Source organism: Rhopalosiphum maidis, chromosome 3, assembly GCF_003676215.2.
Source record: "Rhopalosiphum maidis isolate BTI-1 chromosome 3, ASM367621v3, whole genome shotgun sequence".
In the NCBI taxonomy this organism is placed as follows: Eukaryota; Metazoa; Arthropoda; class Insecta; order Hemiptera; family Aphididae; genus Rhopalosiphum; species Rhopalosiphum maidis.
In genome coordinates this window covers 73176298-73200379 of record NC_040879.1, presented here as the reverse complement: position 1 = coordinate 73200379, position 24082 = coordinate 73176298, and the positions used below count along the sequence as shown (strand labels likewise).

Sequence of the window (24082 nt, the reverse complement as noted above, 5' to 3'; positions counted from 1 at the left end):
CCAGTAAAAAAGATAGAATTTAATCACTGAAAACAAAACTGACATAGAATAAAGGTCATATGACAAAAGAAGTTGAAAAGCTGGAAAAATGGACAAGAAAATTAAAATTATTCTTGTAGGATATCAAGTATGTAATATGAATACATGATAATGATTTCAAATACTTAATCTCAAGGTCTTATCAAACAAATCAGAGCCAGTGTTGATGAAATTAAACAAGGACATTCAGAATTTAATATACTTTTCAGTTTTTGCAATGAGTGAAAGAATCTGCTTTACCAAAACGACTACAGGTCATTTTGAATATGATTTAAATAGACCATTTTTTATTTGCTTACATTTTTGTAGCTCTATTTACTGTTTTGATTAATATAAACTGTTTAGTAACACGGGTACCTCATTAGATGTTCCTTAGAAAACTTAGTTTGATTACCTACTTCTTTAAATTTGTTGAACATTTTAAAGTTAGAGACTATTTACAAAATAGTTACATATTTATAGGTACATAGGTACAATATTTTTTAAAAAAATAAGCTAATTACTTTACCATATTATTTTCATTTTTCATACAAACTAAACAATATTTTTATTTTTAATTTTCCTTAATATAATAATAATAAATACAACTTATGTATTTATATGGTAGCTTATACAAATATAATAAGTAATTAAAATTAATAGATAGTACAAGATTAAATAACAATTATAAAATTACATATTTACATACATTTTACAATATATTACATTTATTATTAATTATTTCAAAAAGAATTATGGGGTATCCGGAGTAGGTAACAATACATTATGTAAGATTTCATACGTGATTCTGTGTCTTAAGAGTGGTGCATCGTCCTGGGTGTAGTATAATGGTTTACCTAGTAAAACATGCCTGGCATTTGTGCATGTAAATACACCACAATCATATGTATTATTTTGCAAAGGGGATTCCCCAAAGTTTAATGTCCAATCTAATTGTTGTTCATCATCCGGCTTTCCATACAATTTAATGTATGCATCATTCAAAAATTCAACTAACAAATTAATTTGATCTTCATAATAACTTGTTTTTATGCTATCGTATAAAGTTATGCTACGACTCTTAATATTCACCACAGTGAAGGTCCAGTGATTGCCTTCTAGAAATGTGGGAGTTATAAGCTTATCATAAGCAAATACATTTTTTATTGTGGCTCTCATTGACTTGGTAGCTTTGTCAAACCCACCCTTTAGTAGATCCTTGAAAAAAACTGGTGCTAAGCTTAGTATTAGTTGATCCTTACAACTTTTGGCCAGAAGACTAAAATAATGTTCCATTGAAGAATCTGTCATCCATGTTTGTGGATTAAATACATTTAATAAATTTCCCATTGTACAAAAAATAGAATGTTGACATTGTAGTTTATCATTTTTTTGCTTGTTAGAAATATAATTTATTAATTCCGTAAAAACCTCTCTGTTGTATCCAGGAAATATAATATTTTGACGATCCGACTGAATGTAATTTATTCTATTTAAATTCATTTTTTCATAAATTACAGGTATTGCTGGTTTGCTGGTTCCAACAACATTATCATCATCGGAGACAAGGTCAATTACATCCAAAATAAGTTGTTGATCCATATCTTGGCTATCACTAAACATAAAAATTGAATATATGATAAGACTTGATCTTTTCAAGGACTGCAAGTTTATAGACAAGATAAAATGGATAAATTAGAAATTATTATTGTAATTTTTGATCAAGTTAAATCATTGTTGTGTTTTCATTTTTATTTTTATGTACGCCTGAATAACTTAACACTAATAAATTTGAAAAAAAGTTAGACTATTACAAAGATGAAAAATAAAAATTATAAATTTACAAGTAAATTGTTTAGTCTAGAAAATTAATTACAAGCATATAATAGTCTACTTTTAAGATATTCTGATTAAATTTAAAAATAATTAAATATTCAACTGGTAAAAATCAGGGCTACAACTATTTTAGAATATCTCATATTTATAATGTACTTTTACAATGAAATAGTCTAATTAGGAAAAATTAAACAAAATAAAGTACTAGTTATTAATTTTACTTAATGTTTTTTTGAGAAATTTAATCATAAATAAATTATAAATGAGTTTGTAAATCACTTACATTTAAATTTTAAGGAATTTAAGTCTTGAAAATAATTGAGATGTCGATCACTAAGTTTAGTCTGATATTCCTATATAACAAAAAAATTTAATTAGTAAATTTAAACAAAAAAAAAAAAATTTACTTATATTATCTATGTTTAATTATTCCTTAAATTTGTTAAATATATACTAATTATAAGTATTCATAAATTTATTATCGTCCTTAAAACAGTCGATATAATATACCTATCTTCTAAATTTCACAATGAATAAAAAAATGTCTAAATAAGAATTTCACAAAGCATCTGATGTTTAAAACAGCTACATCTTATGGTTTAACATGAAGAGCTAAATATTTATAAAATATTTCATAGAAAAACTCAATAGGTAATATATTTCGTGATTTCCAATAAGTAGTAATAAAAGATACCTAGGTATATATAAAAAAATTACACATTCTTCTATTAAAATGCATGTGTTGTCTCCATCTTACTAATGCACATCTATCAAAATATACGTTCAACATTTCCAATTTTGTGTATTTAGGTTAAGTAGGTATTGGAGTAAAATGACCTATTATCAAAGTTTAAGGTATGGGATTTACAAAATAACGTTCTGATATAATAAAATGCAATTTATTCGCTTAGTGTACATTAAATATGTAAACGTCGTTTACTCATTCATTAAATTAATAAATATCTTTTCCAGAGACATTTTGATGACAAATCATTAATAATTTGATGAACTTTTTTTTAGTCCAATATGTAACTATTTTTTACAATTTACAAAGATTTCCATTTTTTCTATTATACTAATGTTTACAAATAATGATGTATAAACGTAAAAATCAATTTAATTTTTTTTAATATAGTAAACAATTATGAAGAGATAAGTGAGTCCGACCTAGAAAATAATAAAGCATGCAAAAAAATATGTATTCTTCAAATTCATCTACGTATTTAATACCAAATAGTGGCTTTCTAATTAATTTAAAAATAATTAATATATTATTCTACAATATTAGATAGAACCTATTTTTTGTTAAATAATTTATAGTATTAATATACATTACATTACCACCTAACATTTTTTTCACTATCCATAGTTAATACTATGTACAGAGTAAAGATATGGTTTCCGTAACAGTACACAAAATAACATATGTGTAAGATGTAACAGAAATATCATTTTATGTTACTGTTAAGGACCTATATCCGATTTTTCTTAACAAACATTATTTTATACAACATAAATGTTACATAGCATTTGTAGAATGAATATTACGTTCAGGGTCGTTGGCTTAGTAGTGAAGTCTAAATATTTTTACATCTACGTATAATAAACCCCATAGTCACTTTTATAAAACAATTCGTTTTTAAAAAAACGCTTGACCATTTCGAGTGGTTTCAATATTTTTAAGAAGGTAAACTCTTAATTGCCAACGTTTTATTGTAAATAATTATTTGAATAAATCGTGTTATCGAGACAATACATATTTGTACAGTTACACCGATCGAATTATCGACAGGAACCGAATAACAATGGTTTTGGTCGTATATTGTATCGGTCAATGTGACAAGATAATCCCACTACGTGGTCCCTCTTATAAGCGTTAAGATATTTCTACTGTGTATCTATATAATAATATAATACCTACAAAAAATAATATACTCGTAATGTATTATGTACCATCACGTCCTTACAATATTCAGACAAAAACAACCTTCTTAAATATATATTCTATCACAAAACATTTATACATATATATGTACAAATATACTAATATCAGCTATAGATACTAAAAATATGACTTATGAGCAATTATTTTTAAAATTGTTCACAGTTAATATTATATTATATATTAATACCTACTGTTAAAAAAATAACAGATTAAAGCAGTTTTTTATAACGTAAAATGTGTACGCTATACGATAGTAAAACGAATGCTGCAAATGTGATGTCGAATACGATGTACCTACCACTTTTAAACGGCTTCAAAATAAAATAATAAGCAGTTGATTAAAAACAACTAAAAAGTATAATGATTATATAATTGAAATAAAAAAAGTTGTGATGATTTTGTAAAATAAATAAATAAAATTTAAAATATTATTATATAATACAATAATTTTCATTATTTGTGTTATATTTTATGTAAAATGTTTTACGGAACTATGTCCAACGACAAATAATGCAATTACAAAAGCTATACATTATATAAGCCGATTTTCGGATAAAAAGGTAAACAATACAATAATTATTATAATAAAGATAAATAATATTAATAAACAGATAAACAATAAAGACATGATACTTACAAAAACCAGTAGCAGACGGCAGACTAGGCAATATAGTATATATAATAGACGAGAAGTGAACAGGTTTGTGTAAAATTCTTGAGACGTCTGGATGCTTGAAATTTCCAGAAAAGAGTGTTTTCGTATGGCGGGCGTGTGATGGATCAGCCGTTGCCTTCGTGTTTACCTGTAGCTCTGCCGTGTGGCGATTTTTGTTACTACGAAGCGGCATCATTCGGGACGGCGGCGCGATATGGGTAGGGATGACACAAGTGGGAAAATGTACATACTTTATGATACTTGGGAAAAAAATATTAAATTTTTTACCATAAATTAGAAAGCAAATGTATTATACTTTATTACGGATATTTATAATTTGGCCAAAATACCGTTCTCATTTTTGTAAGTGCTTAAATTTTAATTAAGAGGACATCGCCCCCGCATGTGTTATTTCATCAGGGCCGGCGTTAGGTTTTGCGAAGCCCTAGGCAAAATATTCCCGAGTGCCTCAAAAAAAGCTTTTACAAATCAACCAAAAAAACAAAAATATATATTTTAGTATTCTACTATTTTACTATAAATTCATAAAATGATCTTTGTTGTTGATGTTGAACATTTTTTTTTTTATTTGCTCATCACCTAGCTTATACCTAGGTACATTGTAATGTTATTATAACCATGTAACTAATATACAAATTTTGTTTTTTAATGTAATATAATTTATAATAATTATAATTATTTATAAGAAGGTACATAAATAAATAAAAATAATTTTCTACACTGAAAGTTTAGTTTTTGGAATAAACAGTGGCTATTTATGAAGTAGGTACACTACACAATTTTGTGCACTACGAGATCACAAATGTGTACTACGGAAAATAAAAATGTGCACCTATGTCTTTATAATAATCAAGCTGTAATATTTTTCTTAATAATTTATAAAGCTATATTGCTTAATAGTAAGATTAATGAAAATTTAATTTAATTATACTAAATAAACTAGTAAAAATTATTTTGTTAAGAGGATGTCAGCGCACTATTTGTTTTCTCTCTCTAGCCCACGCGCAACATAGACAAAACGCATTTACGCAGTCTGAGTAGAACTCGCTCAATTTTGGTTTTAGAGTAAATATACCTATTATAAAATTAAATTTTGACAATATTTCTGAGTACTAGACGATGAGTTTTTTTAAAAAAAATTAAAATTTTTAAAAGTTAAAGGTTATTTAAAAATGTTGTAATTTATAACTATTTCTAAACGATATAATTAACGTTGTATTGGGAGTAATGGAAAAAACTTATTGTCTTGTACTCCGAAATATTATCAAAATTTAATTTTATAATAGATATATTTACTCTAGAACCAAAATTGAGCGAGTTCTTTTCAGACTGCGTAAATGCGTTTTGTCCATGTTGCACGTGGGCTAGAGAGAGAAAACAAACAGTGCGCTGGCATCCTCTTAAGAGGCCAACAATAGGACAAAATTGACCGTAAAAACATGTTAAATGAAGATGAACATGTAAGAACGGTAAAAAAACGTTCAAATAAAATATTTACAGATGTATAATAACTATAATAATATTAAATATCTATATCTATTATAATTTATAATGTAATATATAATAATTCATTATAGTAGGTAATGACCGTTACTTACGTAATTTTGACAAGCAATCTATAAGAAAATGAAATCGTGTATTTTTTATTCATTCATGTGTTTATCGATAGAGGCAAATATTGGGCAAAACCCATGAATATCAAACTATTTGTAATTATTCCTGGACTATACTATTATTATACTTGTACAACTTTAATGACTCTGTTGGATAAGTAATTCAGATACAAAAAAAACCTCACTTATCATTATTCATAGTAAAACTCATATAAAAACGCAAAGCCCCATAAATCGCGGGGGCCCATAAAGCGCGAGGCCCCGGGCGGGTGCACAGGTTGCGCACCCCCTTCCGCCGGCCAATGTCTCCGTCATACACATTTACGATAAAGTAAATTTTCACTCACTACTTTTAATAGCGTGCTTTATGTTTTGATATTAGAGTGAATTGACTTATTATCAAACTATTGGGTAAGAACATTATTTGCATCGTCTCGTTGGCTTTTTACGGTATTTCAATTTTTAGATGAGTTATGAGTATGAAAAATATTAAATAATTTAAAAAGCTCATAATTCACTTAAAAGTCAAAATATCGTAAAAAACCAACGAGAGAACACATAGATAATGTTCTTGCCTAAAAGTTTGATAATAGGTCAATTCAGTATTCACTCTAATATTAAGGCTTAAGGGGATTCGATACCGTGATTTTCTGTTTTCGTCTAACTTAAATATTTGAAACAATTAGTATAGATACGATAAAATTTTCAAAATATTTTATACATTTTTATTGTACTTAAAATGTCCGATTTTTTAAAATTATTTTCGATTTATACACGTATAATAAAACATTTAAGTTGTTGTGTAAAAAAAAAGATTAGGTAATACAAGTTTTCTCATGAGCTGTTTTAACGGAAACCTAGAAATCTCATTTCAATTTTAAATATTTATAATAAATTATTTAAACGTAATTTTATTGTAATTCTAAAAAAATTGTTCTTACAGAGACTTTTCTTGTCACTAAGTATATTATTATTTACTTGACAGTTTACACTAATTTAAAAATATTTATTATAATAGTAATATGTATAAATATAAATATAAAATAAAATATCCTATATAATAATATAGATTAAAAGTACATTTCCACTCAGAATTATTATTTTTTATTCAATGGTAACAACGGTTTAACGTTTAATTGAAATTTAACACAATATCAGCTATTAGTCAACAATCATTATCGTGACCTATTCAATGACAAGATATACTAAGAAAACACAGCCGATTAAAGATCAAGGTCCTTTTTTTAACTATATATTTTATGACTAATTCTAACAAAAGTTGTGTGTGTAAACAATGAATCATCAATATAGAACCATTATGTTATCCGTTGACATTTTAGACTGATAAATAATTTAAATGATTACTAAATTAATTGCTATGGATATTAACGTTATTTATATTAATATATTATACTTAAAAAAAAAAAAATCGTTTGGACTATCTATGGCACGCAACGGTCGCCGGTACAATATTACCGGACGACACGACACCGTCGACTCTCCCCTCGCGCTGCAAAAGTACAGTGTGGGACGCGAAGACAAGCCGGTCCGGCGGCCGATGCTCGTCCGGACTCGAGCCGTCTCGCTCTCTTGCGTGAACCGTCTTACCGACAACGGCGACAACGTCGCTTAGTCGCAAGACCGCGTAAAGCATTATTGTGTGTTCTCTGTATGTCGCCGACACCTGACATTAGTGACATTTAACAACTAGCAATGCTGTTGTGTACCGTTGTTTATCGTCAATAAAAAATACAGCGTACAAATAGTGAAATTCGTGTTGTTCTTTTATACTGGCCGGCTCACCGCGGACTCACCGCGGACTCACCGAGCACCTACCGCCGTAGCCGTGTCACCTAGTATATTTTAAAGTTGAGATTTCGATTTATTCCTACTGAGTGTTTGACCATCCGGGCACCCACTTACACCACGTAACAGGCAAGAGTATTATTACCTATATTTTAAAAATACGATACATCTACAGTTGAGATATTGTAACGCTAGGAGAGAGGGAGACATCATGCAGTTGGTTCACTGCGAACGGCCATTTATGTGCTTCATAAAATGATAGATTTTAAACAGAAACTTTTAATTGTATAATTACAACACGGTTTTCATGCAAATGGCTCACAATGCTTAGATAATCAATTTATAAGTAATTCAAAATTACTGCTTGATTGCATTATTTGCTTGAATCCAAAAATGTTTAGCTCTACAAACTGTAAATTAATAACTCTGCTTAGTAATGAGTTTTGAATTATTAAGGTATATTTAAAAATATATTTATTTTCAATTATAAAAATCAATAGTTTATATTCTACATTTTTACCAAACTTTAATCGGTAATTACTAAAGTAATTACATTTTAAGAATATATTAAAAATCGAAAACATTTTAAAAATTATTTTTTAAATAATAAATATATTCCTATACTTTTGATATTTTTATGCAAAATTATATACATTTTTAATTTGAAATACTCGTATAATTTATTACCAATAATAGTTCATAAATAGAAATTAAAATAACTGATAAATAATATTAAATATTTAAATGCTATTTAATGCTAATATTGTCTACTAATCTTTGTATCAAATAAAATACAATTGTCCAATGTACGATAATGTTCGTATAATTATGAAGAACCGCGCCACACGAATAAACCAATTATTTTCCTATTACAGTTTTAACGATGTAGGTATTATTTGTTGAGACATGATTAGTTAATTTTACCTTTAACCTTGAACAAACTATGGTCGGATTGAAAAAAATCATTCTTATAAAGATTAAAATATTATTTTTATTCAACATTAGTTTCAAAATACAAACTATTGTTCAAATTATTTCAACCGGAATCGAAACATTAAATATTGTTTCTCTGAATCCATTATATTTATAAACATATGTCTACTGCATTATAATTTTTATAGTTAATCATTTTGTAGATTTTATTGTCAAGTTAAATTAATAGTTATATACTTATGTCTTATATATATTTACTACTTATATGCGTGAGACACAGAGATGTTTGTATAATTAAATGTATACGATTGTTAAACATTGATAAAAGTTAATATTGTAAACTGTCTACAAGGTAGATATAGATATCCACCTAGATCGTCTACTTTTTATTGTATCAAATAAAATATAAATTTCGAATAAACGGCATTAACCATATTATAAAAAATTAAACCAAATGAACAACCAATATTAAATATTAGACATTTGACATTTTTCATTTCATTTTCATAATGACAGTTATCAATAATTACTAAAATAAATTAACTAATATAAGTAAATAATACAATAATCCTATTTATTTATTGCGAGCCTGTCGTCTTTATTTTGTTCTTGTAGTAACCAAAGTGTAATTTTTTTTTAAGAATCTTGAAAGAGTTGCTTTGTTTAATTTCTAACGGTAATATATTGTAAATTGATTATTATATTAATATTATTATATTTAATAGATGAACCGATATATGAATAACTATGCGGATTGTATTAATTTTTTGTGCATAGTTGGTACTTTGATATTAGATATTTGTTGAGTATTATGTTCATGTTCAGTTTTAAAAGTTAGGTTATTTTTAATTATATAAATTACAGAAGCTTTATAAAATAGTTTTTTACTGGTAGTACATTCATATCATTGTATAAGCATTTTGTGTGGTATCTTAAGTCTTTTTTTAAAATAATTTTTAATATTTTATTTTGTATTTTTTTTTTTTAATGGATCAATAGTTGTTTCATATGTACCTGTACTTCCCCATATAGAAATACCATAATTATTGATTCTATAAGTGCTTGATACACTACTCTAATTTTCTTAAATTCTAAGATATTTTTCAATTTTTCAATTTCTTAATTTATTTGTTACAAATTTTATGTGGTCATTCCATTTAAGATTATAACACATTTCTATACCTAAATATTTACAGTTATTAACTATTTTTACAAAGGTTTTGCATGTATATATATTTTGATTATGGTTTAAACCACACTCATTCTCGCGTATACATAGAATCGTTTTATTTGGTTGATTCGAATTAACTATATGTATAATGTAGTATTATGTATGTTTTTTCTAAGCTTAGAAATAAATTATTTTCGCATAGCCACTTTTGGATTTTACTCATGTCGGAATGTACACTAGCAAATATTTTATCCTAGGAGGCCAGGACTGGCCTTCAACAAAGAGTACTGTATCATCTGCCTAACAAACTATTTTTCCATATGTATTCAAGTAATTAATTTGGTTTATATGCATATTAAACAATGTGGGCGATAGAGTTGTCCCTTGAGGTACTACACTCAATATTAAAGTTTCTTCGCTTAATTCGTTGTTTATTCGAACGTGTTGTTTTCTATTTATTAAATATGAACTTACAACAAGTTGTAAGCCGTAACCGATATACAGTGGCACAGCGCTCGATAGTAATACGACCTACATGTTACGGTAAAAAAAAAAAAACAATCAACATGCATAATTTATTCAATAATTCAATATACTAAATTGATAACAAAATTAATATATGTTGTTTTTGAAATAAAAAATCGTAAAATTCGTTTACTTTTACTATTTATACTAGAGACTTATAGGAGCTCAAATAGAGGTATACCGGCATTAAACAGTCTTTTTCCGTACTGGTCACCGAGACGACAGAAAGATAACTGAATTTATTATAACGAAAAGATTTTACATTTTTTTACTTTTGATTTCAAGTACTTAATAATAAAATATACTGTTTATTTAAACCTTTTTACTGGTTATGGCTTCTAAAAATGTCTTAGTGTCTTTTATTCTAAATAGATATTTAATTTTAACTATGAAATCATCATTACTGATTTAATTAATATTTATAATATTGAGTATCATATTAAGTATATGATATTTTATTAGAAGAATCTGATAAATAATGAAAATGTTCTTCATTATTAAGTCATCCACATAGTTTTACTATTACTTTACAGTTAAATTGTTTTTCCATTTCAACGATAGCTTGTGGTTCAGTGGCTTTACCATAATCTGTAGCTTTTGAAGAAAACTTTCATGTAAATAATATTATAGATAGATTTATTATTACGACGTAAACACGTAGTTGGCCGAAGTTTACAAACACGACCAAAATTTGAAGCTGTTAGCCGATTTTGACGTTCAACATGCAAATTTTGATAACTATAGATAGTTTCTTGTTTTTTATTAATTGAAAACTTATTAAAATCTATTTGCTGTAAATTTCATAATAATTTTTTTTTTTAGTTGCAACTGATTTATACCCATTTCCACACTCTACCTATGGAATCCGCCAAGCACAATTAATTGTTTATTTCAATTTTTTTTAAATTTTAAACATTAGATTTTTTGCGTGTATAAAAGTAGTTTAAAAATATTATAATTTTTTTAGTCTTTTTTTACCTATAATAATTTATAATTTGATATAAGCATAGTAATGAGTTAAAAGTATATTTTGTTCGTATGTATTAGGCGTTAGAATTTTAATCAAAATCACAAAAAATTGATAACTGTATTGTACTAGGTATAGTTTATACTTTATACTTATTTATAATTTAGATAATTTATTGTGTTTTATTTCATTTTATTTTATTACTTAACTGTATTGGTATTTGTAATAAATTGTATAATAATAGGTATCTTAGCTCAGTATTTTTATACGTATTTAATTTCACATTTTTTCTTTATTAGAATCTAATCTATAAAATAGTAAATAATGGAACTAGAATTTGTATTTAAAGTTTTAAATTCTAAACTAAGCGATGAATATATCCATTTTACAAACTATCTTTATATTTACGTACCTACTATTTTCTATCGAAAAAACTGCTTAAAAAAGACACTAGACAATTGACATGGTGAAAATTGTAGTTCAGCTATACAATAAAATTATATAACAATTTAGAGATACATAAAATTACTTAGTAGATAACGAAGTGGACATAAATAATATTACAAAATATATAATTTAATATAAGAACCATTTAGAGATCATTGACGTAAATACGAGTATCCTTATGCGTTAGATTATACTATACAATATATAGTTACAGTAGGTCAGTAGGCATAAATGTATAATAATTAATACCAGTATAAACATTAAACAATAATATTGATAATTAGACAACCACATAATCACTAGTAATATAAGAGCTATAAAAACGGCCATAAAAGTATTGGTAGTTTTTGTAATTTATTCTTGTTTACCTCGTTTAAACATTTTTTTTTTTAATTAAACAATTTTGTAAATTGTTCACATAAATGCGTTTTAAAACAATAATTTATAATTTTGACTTATAATTATCATATTTTTTACACAAATATCTGCCTACATTATTCAGTTAAGTAAAAATAATCTACTGGTACCCTTACATTCAGAACCGTGCCGTTAAGATTTGGCGCTCAGGGCAAAATTAAAAATATTCGCCCCCTATTTTATTTATCATTATGCATTACAATTTTTTTGGCGCCCCTTTAAACCATGCGCCCGGGGCGCATGCCCCTAGGCCCCCCCACGGCATGGCTCTACTTACATTACAGGCATATTTTGTATAATTTTCAATATTCCATATTTTTATAATAATAATATACTAATATATTCATTTCTATGAACCATTTATTTTTAAATTTTAGTTATTTTCCAATAATTTAAATCAATAGTAGAGTGAAATAGACCCTCCACTTATTTCAGTCACAACTTTGGTCTGAGAAACTTATAAATTTCATAAATTAATTTACAAATTAAGTACATCGACTTACAATTTGTACGTTGTAACTTGGACATGATGAGGGGGCTTGTAAAAAATACCTCCCCCCACAAAAGTTAATTTTATCCTTCTTTTAAGCGATGAACTTACATATTCAAAAAATAAAAATAAAAATTGCTATTACTTATAAATAGAGCTTTTCAACATCACATAAGTACGTCAGCAATAGTGCAACGTTTTACAATACCTATTTATATTTTTGTAATAGTTCCATTATAGATACAATATATAACACACGTCAGTAACATATATAAGTACCTATAATGTGGTAAGTGAATGTAGGTAGCATAATATATAGAGATACGTTACTGATTTCTAATATTTCTAACTACGATCTAAAATAATGGACAATTGTAAATTCCCATGTTACTTTTTTAATTAATTAATTTTTTTTTTCAATTCAACAAGCTAAATTTTACTACAATAACACACATTTTCCCTAATTTAAGACTAAAATAATTACCTACTCGACATTCAATACGTTTAATGATATAGGTCAGAGGTGGCAAACAAGTCGATTGCGTCATGAGGTCCAGTCGAACACGATTCTTTTATAAACTTTTATCAAAAAACAAATAGATTTTACGACCAGAGCAGATAGTAGAACAGTCTAAAATGTCAACATATAACATTTCGATTGATGATATAGACACAATTAAATGACAATTAAGATAGCATAATGATTGTAAATTGAAGATTAGTTGTTTACACGCACAATTTTTAATTGAATGAGTCATAAAATATATTGTTAAAAAAGGACTAAAGTCCTTAAGCGGTTGTGTTTTCTTGGCATATCTCTTCATTGAATATGTGACGAAAAATATTGTTGACTAATAGCTAATATTGTATTAAATTTTAATTGAGTGATAAACCGTTGAATAAAATAAATAATTTCTGGTCAGAAATGTACTTTCAACCTATGTTATAAATGATATTATATTTTCTATTTATATTGCTATTCGTTGCTATTATAGTAAATATTTTAAAACTGGCATAGCATCAACTGTCAAGTAAATAATAATATACGTAGTGGCAAGACAAGTCTTAATATGATGGACAATTGTTTTGAAATAACAATAAAAATACTTTTAAATCAGAGGCGTAGCCAGGATTTTTATATGGGAGGAAGGGCTAAATAATTGAAGGGCAACAATTAAAACTGTTACAGTTGTTAAAGTTGTTAAAGTGAAAATTACAGTTCTTCAGAAAAACGGATTTTGCGTTTTAACTTAGAACTCTTAAAGTCCTTAAGTTTACTGTTTTATATTTATCTATTATAGTAAAATATACCAAATTATACTAATTTTTGAACGAAAATCCATCGTTATTTACATATTTAATGTGTTTTTTCATCAAAATTAAAAATCACTTCTTCAAAACGTATCATTTCCGGAAATAACACGTTTTGATAGAAATTTCGGAAATATTGCAAACTATCCTAATATCCACCTGTTCAGTACGGGCTCAAGCATTAGCAGAACCAACTTTAACCACTAATGCATGCAAGTATTTTCATTCTCACTTTAATTATAGATTTTATACAACTCGTCCATATATTTTCATGTTTATAGAAAAACTAAAAGAAATTCTAATAAAAATATATATCAAACTAAATAGTATTAATGAACCCTTTGAATACCAAAATATAAAATTCCAAAACAAAAAAAAAAGGTGAAAAGTTACAAAATTTAATTAATAAATATAATATTGGTCAAGCTCCAATTTATGAATATATTGTATGTATCTACAATATGCTATTATTTGTAATATTTGTTATTATTTTACTTTTTAATATTATACATCTTTTTTAATTCTTAATTTAATTTTAATTTTAATTATTCATGTAATATGGCTGTAACAAATTAAGCATACATTAAAAATAATTTTACAAAAATATAGCTATTGATTTTTAAAATTTTACTCTGGTGCAGTTTACATGTGTGATTTTTTATTTACCTGTATTTTGGGCACAGTTTACAATTGCCGAACGTATTAATTATTTTAAATATTTAAAATTTGTAAGACAATTTTCATATTTAACTTAAAATATTTCAAAACAATATAAAAAGAAATCAACGGGGGGGGGGGGGGAGCTGTAGCCCCTTTAGCTTATATTAAATATAACATTATAATTTTATAATGTGATTCTTATGTTGATTTTTTTTCAATAGAGGAAAATACATTCATCTCCTTTAAAATCCAAGCTTTTCATTGTATCCATGTACTTAACTTCATCTCCATTCAACTCCAATATAAATGAGTCTAATTAAATCCCTAACAATCTTTCAGTTTAATATACAAGATTGACATTTTGTCAGTTTTCCTCATTTCTACAATGATTGGACTCCTGGCCTTTTGTGATACTTGATATGTCACCAATTCTTCTTTAACTATGGAGAATAGGGTGTATACACTTGGGGAAATTGAGGAAAATAACCATCAAAATTCTAGATCAAATTCTTATAAAAATTAACAACCTAGCTTAACCTGATTTGGGATTTATTTTATTGTGTTCTATACATTACGTTATTCCGATTACAATATTACAATTTTAATAATTGTCTTTACCAAATTTAGCTTGATAGTAAGTCGTATATTTTTTTCATATTGATATTGTGAGTGCCATTCAAGAAAACGATAACTATATATTCTCTGAGGCAAAAGATGGTTTTTGAACAGCCGAGAAGAATTCTGGAAACAACAAAACTTATTAATTAGTTTTTCTAAGATAGGTACCTAGATCGAAATAAATATTATATATAGTTGTACTTAAAGTTTAGGTTAAATAACAATATTAATTGGGGTTATTTGATTTAATTTTAATTTTTTTTTATTTATTTATTAGTAAATTTAATAATGCATAATACCTATAAGGCTACAACAAACAAATAAATTAGATTTTTTTAAGTAGTTTCATTTTTACTTTTATGCTGATTCCAATCAAAGTGAAGAATATATTTGTTTAACAATGTTTTTTTAGTATACGGTGCATATTTTTCCCATATTATTTTTTTTTTTGAATAATGAGAAAAAATAACAAAAAACATCAGTAGGTAAATTGAGAATATTTAAGTAACATCAGTTTTTGACTATGCCAATTTTTGCTATTATAAAAGCATGTTTTTGAATATATCTTAAGAAAATGAAGAGCATATATATAATATAATATACATAGTGTTGGAAGTCTGAAATATTTCACAAAAATGTGAAACATTAAATTATATTAATACTAATAAGTAATATTGGTGATCGGTATTTATTTATTAATTAATAATAATATAATTCATAAGTTGTATCTTAAATCATTCATATTAGTATTTAATAACTGTGCGAATACATCACTTGCCCAGCAAGATTATTTTATAAAACTCATAGAAGAATTTGCTGAAAACAGTGATAATGAACTACAATTTTTATTGGCAATTGAATATGAAGTCAATGCTCTTGAGAATGGCGGTAGTATTAACTTATAAAATGAAGAAGAATAGTCTATGGAGTAAAGCGCTCCCGAATGTACTTTATAACTTATCAATAACGCACTATGCACATTTATTCATTATTATTATTTTGATTTAAGTATCAATCTTTTGCCAGTTGTATTAATTTAAATATAAACCTATTTATGTAAAGTCATATTTAAATTTGTTATGCAATTTACTTGGATATGATTTTCTTATATTTTTTAATTAATTTTTTCAATTCAATATTATTAACAATATTAACTAGAACTTGAAAGTATTAGAAAATGCATTTTTTTTTTTGTAAGTCTCAGAACTTTTAAAGTATGACAAAAATTTGTTTTACATTTCCCCGACTTCGTTTACAAAATTGTAATTTGCCAATTTTGACATATTTACAGGTTTCCATGTTATTTTGCTTTTTATTAATCATAAGTGCTATATGAATTATATCACATAAATGAATTAAACACGTTTTGATCAATTTTTTATATTTTATCATCAAGACTGTCTAAAATGTTCAATATTATCGAAAACACTTACACTCTTTATTTAACAGTTAATAACACTTATTGTCAAATGTATATTAATTATTTAGTTGATTTAAATTATTTGAAACAAACAAGATCAATTGCATGTTAGTAGTCAATACATTTTATTATTTTATACTTAGTAGAAAATCAAACTATAATACAGCCACTATTGTAACTCAACAATATGTCTTATAATATTTATAAATGATTAGTATTTAAAAAGATATAAATATGTAATAAATATTTTAAATAATTAGTTATTTTTATCAAACCTATTCCTTGCAAGTATTCACAAAACAGAAACCATTATCTTCAACTAAGTTAAAAAAGTTGTCAATAGATTTGGCTAACTCTAAGCTTTCATATATAAAAGATAAAATGTACAACCATATAAGAAATTATCTTTATTTTATTTCACTTCAGAACTATACCAATACACAACAATAAGTAATATTTTAATATGTCCCCATTTATGACATAAACATAAACATAATAATTATTAATACAAATAAATTAATCAACAGAAATATATTAAAAAGTTAATACAGTTGACATATATGTGTATATTATATATAGTTCAGTGTAGAACAACAAAATAGTTGCAAACTATTGTCAAACTATAAATAATACCATTTTATTAATTTTATAAAAATACTTAATTAGTTTTTAACTTTATATACTTTTCAAATGAAAATTATACTTAATTTCATGTACTTTAAAATAATAAACTAGATTATATCATATTTTGTACAACACGACATTTAAATTAAAATACATAGTACATTTACAGTTATTGTTTGATTTATCCGCAAAATCTTTCTATCCTTCATTAAAATTAGTACAAATAACTATAAAATATGATGTATTGCATTTTTATTAATTTAAATATAATTATCAATTTTTATCATAATAAATTATAGTAAGAAAAATATTTGTTAACTATTTTTGCATAAAAATTTAAAAAAACATCTTGTAAGAAAGTTCATACTTTTAATACAATTAAAGTGGGCTATTTTAATATCATAGCATGTATTAACATATATAATCAGATAATCTAGTATGGTTAATACAGAAAATACAATATAAAATAAAAAACCAACATAAATCAAATTATTATTTTAGACAGTTACAATTAATTCAAATGAAAAACAAAAAAAAAACCATTTATTTATAAATTATTGTTTAAAATAATAAACTTTTACAATTGTTTAATTTGTTTATAGTTGTAGTATAGTTAGTTAATTATTGGTTTCATGATAAAACAATAAATAATAGTAATAATTGAATCTGTAATTTACTATTGACCACTTAATAAATAGTTATACCGATACTTTCATATTGATAAATAAATATAGCTTATACTAAACCTCCTCCTGTATTATACAATTATTTGGAAAACCACAAGTCATTGATTGCCATGGTATATTATTGAGTGCTTGATCTTTTATTAAATGTTCTGCTCTAGGTAATGAACGTGTATAACTTATTTGACAGTAATGTGGTAGTGTCCATCTATCACACACACTACAACGACCCGCTAAATTAAAGTATATCCATAATGTGTAGGGTATATCCTGTCTTTTGAATGGTACACGATTATCCATCAAATTGTATAATGCCAAATGATATAATGAGTGTACTGCATTTTCACAACCGTCTTCCTTTACAATACCCGATATAGCCAAATATCGAAGTAAGTGATCATCGTATGGTGAATTCTCGGCAAGAGAAATAAGTTATTTGATAGATCCACTTTGTTAAAAATTTTAGAAGATAAACAATGAGGAAAGTATACTAACAATTTTCAGCAACAAACAAGTTTTTGAGTTTCTTAAGTTCACCGATGAAATGAGGCAAATATGACTAGAAAAAAAACAACAATATTTTTTTAATTACTCATTAGATTAAAACAACTAGCTATTTAAATTTATTTTGTACGTAAAATAAAGCATGAGTTTTGCATAATAATAATAAATAACAAAAAGTATAATTAATTTTTGTCTTTTTAGAATTATAAATCAAGAGCCTGAAATTATATGCATTTGCAAATGCTTTGTAACGTTTGTATAACACTAATTTTAAATACCAAGTTTAATTATGCATACTTGGAAGATTTATGTATTTAACATCAAATAAATCAATAAATTTACTTATTAATTTTTTAAATTGAAGCTCGCTCTATACACATAAGTATCAGATGTACATTTAGTAGAATTAATCTTGTTTTGTTGGTTTTAATATTAAATTGAATTAACCTACCATCAAAATTAAAATTGATACCATTATTTGTTTTTATTTTAGATTTTTTATAATGTTTTAATTTTTATAGATATAGTTACATCATTATTTTTAAATTATAATATTTTAAATAATTATAACTTGCATAAAAATTGAAATATAATAAGACGTCAAAATACAAACACAGATAATGTTTTTAAGTTAATGATATTTCACAATAATTTCTAATATTAATGTTAACAATACTAGATTTACTCTGTTGACAGAAAATTCTACATGTTAGAGAACAAAACCAATAGTGAATCAACACAACAACCTAATAAATATGAAAAAAGAAAATAAATACATTTTAATTGAATTAAAAAAAAAAAAGAACAGTAAATATTATCGTTGTTATTGTTAATAATGTTATCATTAGTTGAGTTAATAGAATATTGCAGTTAATGATTTAAATATATTAAAAAATTGTTTGAATTTAAGTACGTATTTGAAAATTTATTATTGTAAATTATATAAAGTTTGAAACTGATTCTCCTGACATAGTAATAAACATTTTTTTTATCGAGTAATTAATATAAAAAATAAACATAATTTTTATAACTGCATATTTAGGTTGTCACTTTTTCTTTACATCATATATTATATTAATTTTTAAATACATATAATTCCAAGTTCAAGATTAATGAAGAATAATGAATTTTTAGACTTTTACCTAAATTCTCAAAATTAATATTTTTTTAAAATCTTTTCATGTACAATACACAAAAAACTAAGAACACCAAGTATACTAAAGTAACATTACTTATTATGTATCGAATAGGTAGATGCAACAGAAAATATGCATTCAAAACACAATGCATTTGAAAAATAATATGAAATATAACATAACTACCCACAGTTAATCAGAGAACAAAATCATAGTTTTTAAGTGCATTGTAAAAAAGACAATTATTAAACAAAAGTAGTAATACAATTACTAAATTACCAGTTCATTTTTGGTTGTAGATAAAGTTTGTAGATTTTTTAGGAACGTTATTTCAAACGGTAATCTTGTAATGCCTATAGAATCCATTTTTAAAGTCGTTAATGTATCACAAATTGTTGTTATAGACGTCCAATTCCAGAACGTATCTTGATTGGTTGGAAGTTTACTATCCGATATGCTGAGATATGTAATCGGTAAACTACCAACTTCTACAGGGATCGTTGGTAATTCACAATTTTCTAGCACAAGTGTGGTCAGATGTCTCATATTCAATACACGGTTGTCAAAACGATCAACAGCTACAAACTTGAGAGCTGTTGGATCAAAACGATTAACAACAGCTTTTTTATTAGATACCGTCTTGGGCATTTGACATGTAGCAATGTTCACTTTTTTACCATCAACAATATCCTTAATTTGAGTGTACAACGTGTAAACATCTGACTTGTCTTGGGAATCTATCATCAATATTTTTTTGGGCTCTATGAATTCCAATCCCATCTTCCCATCTGCAACGAATTGATGGTAGATTTTTTTCACCATGGCCAAGTTGAAGTATTCATTATTCGGATACATTGAGTTCTTAACGCACAGATAATAACGGTCGTTTATTTTTTTGGTCAACACGCATGATTTGAGCGGCCGTGCATTCAACTGTGGAATGTTTTAAATCTTGCGTAGCAAGCGTACACCGGACTAACATCGTTATTAGTATTCGAATACAATACGTACGTTCGCGATTAATCAAAATACGAATTCTACGACGTTTACAGTATACAACATCCGCGAGACGGTCGTACCTCGTATAACTTCTTTTTCTCGATTTCAGCTATCGGTATTACAGCGTTTCGCGGGAAATAACAATTATTATAGTATCATGAACAAAGATAAGACTGCTCTATCTCAGTGATGAGTATTCAACAAGATGGATGCCTATATAGTTTTATGAGGTGTCGTCACTCAGGACCCCAGTGCGTACACACTCTTCATTGAAATTATTACACACAGCCGTATAGACACCAGAGCGCGCTTCCTGCCCTATAAAGGCCCATGTTTTTCATACTGCTTAAGAGGACGTCTCACTCGCGTGTGTTGTCTCTGTCTTACACACGTACGACATGGAAATTATCGTTAACCATTTTCAATAGTGTAGTAGAGAGAGTAGTGGTCCGATGTCAAGCAATACGACCAAATAAGCTATTATTTAATAAGACGCAAGACACAACATTTTTCTTTAAACACTTTCGGTCACTCGCTGTTTGGAAATGCAATTTGAATTTTTCTTTACTTTTAACTATTGTAGAAATTAAAATTCAGTGTCATTAAAAAATGAGAACTTATTGATTTTTGTATAGCTAAATTTGTTTTGTACTAATAAAATACGTTAGAGGACACCATTCCGTGATTTTCTGTCTTTGTCTAACACACGTGTGATATAGTATTTTAGACATGTTTTTTGCCAAAACATACCAATTGATCTAATGAAGCGATAAGAATTCTGAGAACAGATTTGAATTTGACGTCAAGTCTATTGAAATCGACTTTCTCACAGCTTTGATATTTTCCTCCAAACTCCTAAAAAGAAATATGTTAGAAAAGAGTAATTAAGAATTGACGTATTTCAATTTTTGACGAAGTTAAAATCAAAAAGTCAAAATCTGGGAAAGTAAATTTCAAGTAGATTCAACGAAAAATTCAAATCTGTTTTTAGAATTCTTATCGCTTCATTAGATCAATTGTTATGATTGGCAAAAGTGTGACTAAAATCCTATATCGCGCGTGCGTTAGACAAAAACAGAAAATCACGGTATCGAATCCCCTTAAGCCTTAATATTAGAGTGAATACTGAATTGACCTATTATCAAACTTTTAGGTAAGAACATTATCTGTGTTCTCTCGTTGGCTTTTTACGATATTTTAATTTTTAGGTGAGTTATGAGTATGAATTATTAAATATTTGAAACTGCTCATAATTGAAACTAGTGAACGAAAATTTACCATGTCGTACGTGTGTAAGACTGAGACATCACACGAGGGTGAGACTTCCTCCTTAAAGACATTAATCCGTTAAAGTGTTAAATACAAAATGCCTTAAAACAATTAAAATTATGAATTATAAAATGTTATTTTCCTTAGAGTTGGCATATAATATAATACATATATTATAATTTGTATTTTATAATAATTGGAGCCTGTAATTATAATTTACATTTGCATTTTTGTTTTAAATATTTTTTATCAAGTAGACATCAATTTATTATAAATATTATGATGTTAATCTAGTCACTTCTTTAGATATTACATCCTACTCGAAATCTTGAAATTCAAGATTTTCAAGAAAGAATGAGTTCAATTTTCAAAGAGCGTACAAGAAATTATACATACATAGTACAATATACGTACCAGACCCATATTAGACGCAGACTTCAATACGAGTCAGTAGGTACATAACTATTACACATCGATACTTATCGAACTTTTCTACTTGAAAACTGTTGAACACCTTGGCCGTTTGAAGTATAAGTTAATCCATTAGATTCTTCAAATCTTGAAGTTTGCTTATAGCAAATTGTTTAGTTTATAAACTATAAATATTATTTATTATAATTTATATTGGCTATATACTAAAATGTGTAGTATTATAATTATGTACATATCTTAGGGAGAGCTTAAGGTAGTTCAGAGAGGGCTAAGCCTCCCCCAACATTTTCCTATTTATGTCCATGTAATTATGAATATTATTATTTGTTAATTGTAATTTGTAACACTCTTAAAGCATTATGTATGATCATTTAGTGAATTATCTCATACATTTTTTATTTATTTTTTTGGAATAGGGAAACTAAAAATGACAGAATTTAATAGTATAAATATCTATATTTGAAAAAAAAATAAAGCATTGAAATACATACATACAAATAATTTTGAACATATAAGTCATTATACAATATGGTATGTAAATGTATATGCCTATTTGTTAAATCTTACGATACATTACATGTTATTACAACATACATTTATAGACACTATACACACAGTCAGGGCCGGATTTAGGAGAGGGCCCAGGGGGCCCCGGGCCCCACAAAATGAGGGCCTCTTCTCAGTGGAATTTTTTTAAATATAAAACGCGATAATATAATATTTTAAAAATAGATAAAACTACAACTTCAATAAAAATGTTTAATCGTTGATACTGTCATAAAATATAAATAAATCTTATTATTAATATACTTGTACCTATATTATAAATTCATAAAAATAAGTTGCGAGTTTACAAATATAAATTTAAAATCGATTATTATGGACATGTATAGCATAGGATAATCCCGATTGAATAATATTCGTAATTTGGTATGGTTTTAAATATTGAAAAAAAAAAACAAGTTATAAATATACACATACAACTTGTGTAGCAAGCCGCCTAGCCGCTGTTGTAGATAAATACAACAATACGTACCGATTAAGTTATAAATAAAAATATGCGATAGCCGACGATAACGTAGATAAAGATTTCATTTGTACCTTCATATTTGATGCAGTAGACGTGTACACTCTTCAACCACGCTAGTATATTTTGGTATAATATTTTGATCGTGATATTTATCCAGGTTAGTTTAATGTATTATTATTTATTGTATTATATGTATATTATTATTAAGTAAAGACTTGAAAATATAATCTAAGACTTTCTAGAACTTCCTCTTTCCAATGATTAAAATTTTTACCGCAAATACGCGAAAAAAGTTAGAAATTCACACAAGACAAATTAAATTTTGACGATTTTTCGTCGATATTAGTTATTTAATTGTTATTTTTAAAATAATAATCCTACCAGATTGAAACATACACTGAATACTTAAATGTGTATTTTGTAAATATTCTAAGTAATTTCGAATCGATTTAATGAAATTTGTGTCTCGTATTTATTTAATTTGTACATTATCAAATTCTATTAAGTTTCTGTCGTCGTCGGATTGAGATTGTAGTTTATTGTGAAAACGTT

At 26.2% G+C, this 24082-nt stretch overlaps 1 pseudogene; it reads right to left on the bottom strand.

The window, feature by feature from the left end:
* Positions 1–18119: 18119 nt before the first annotated feature.
* LOC113558701 lies at positions 18120–20782 on the bottom strand (annotated as a pseudogene).
* Between the last annotated feature and the right edge of the window lie 3300 nt (positions 20783–24082).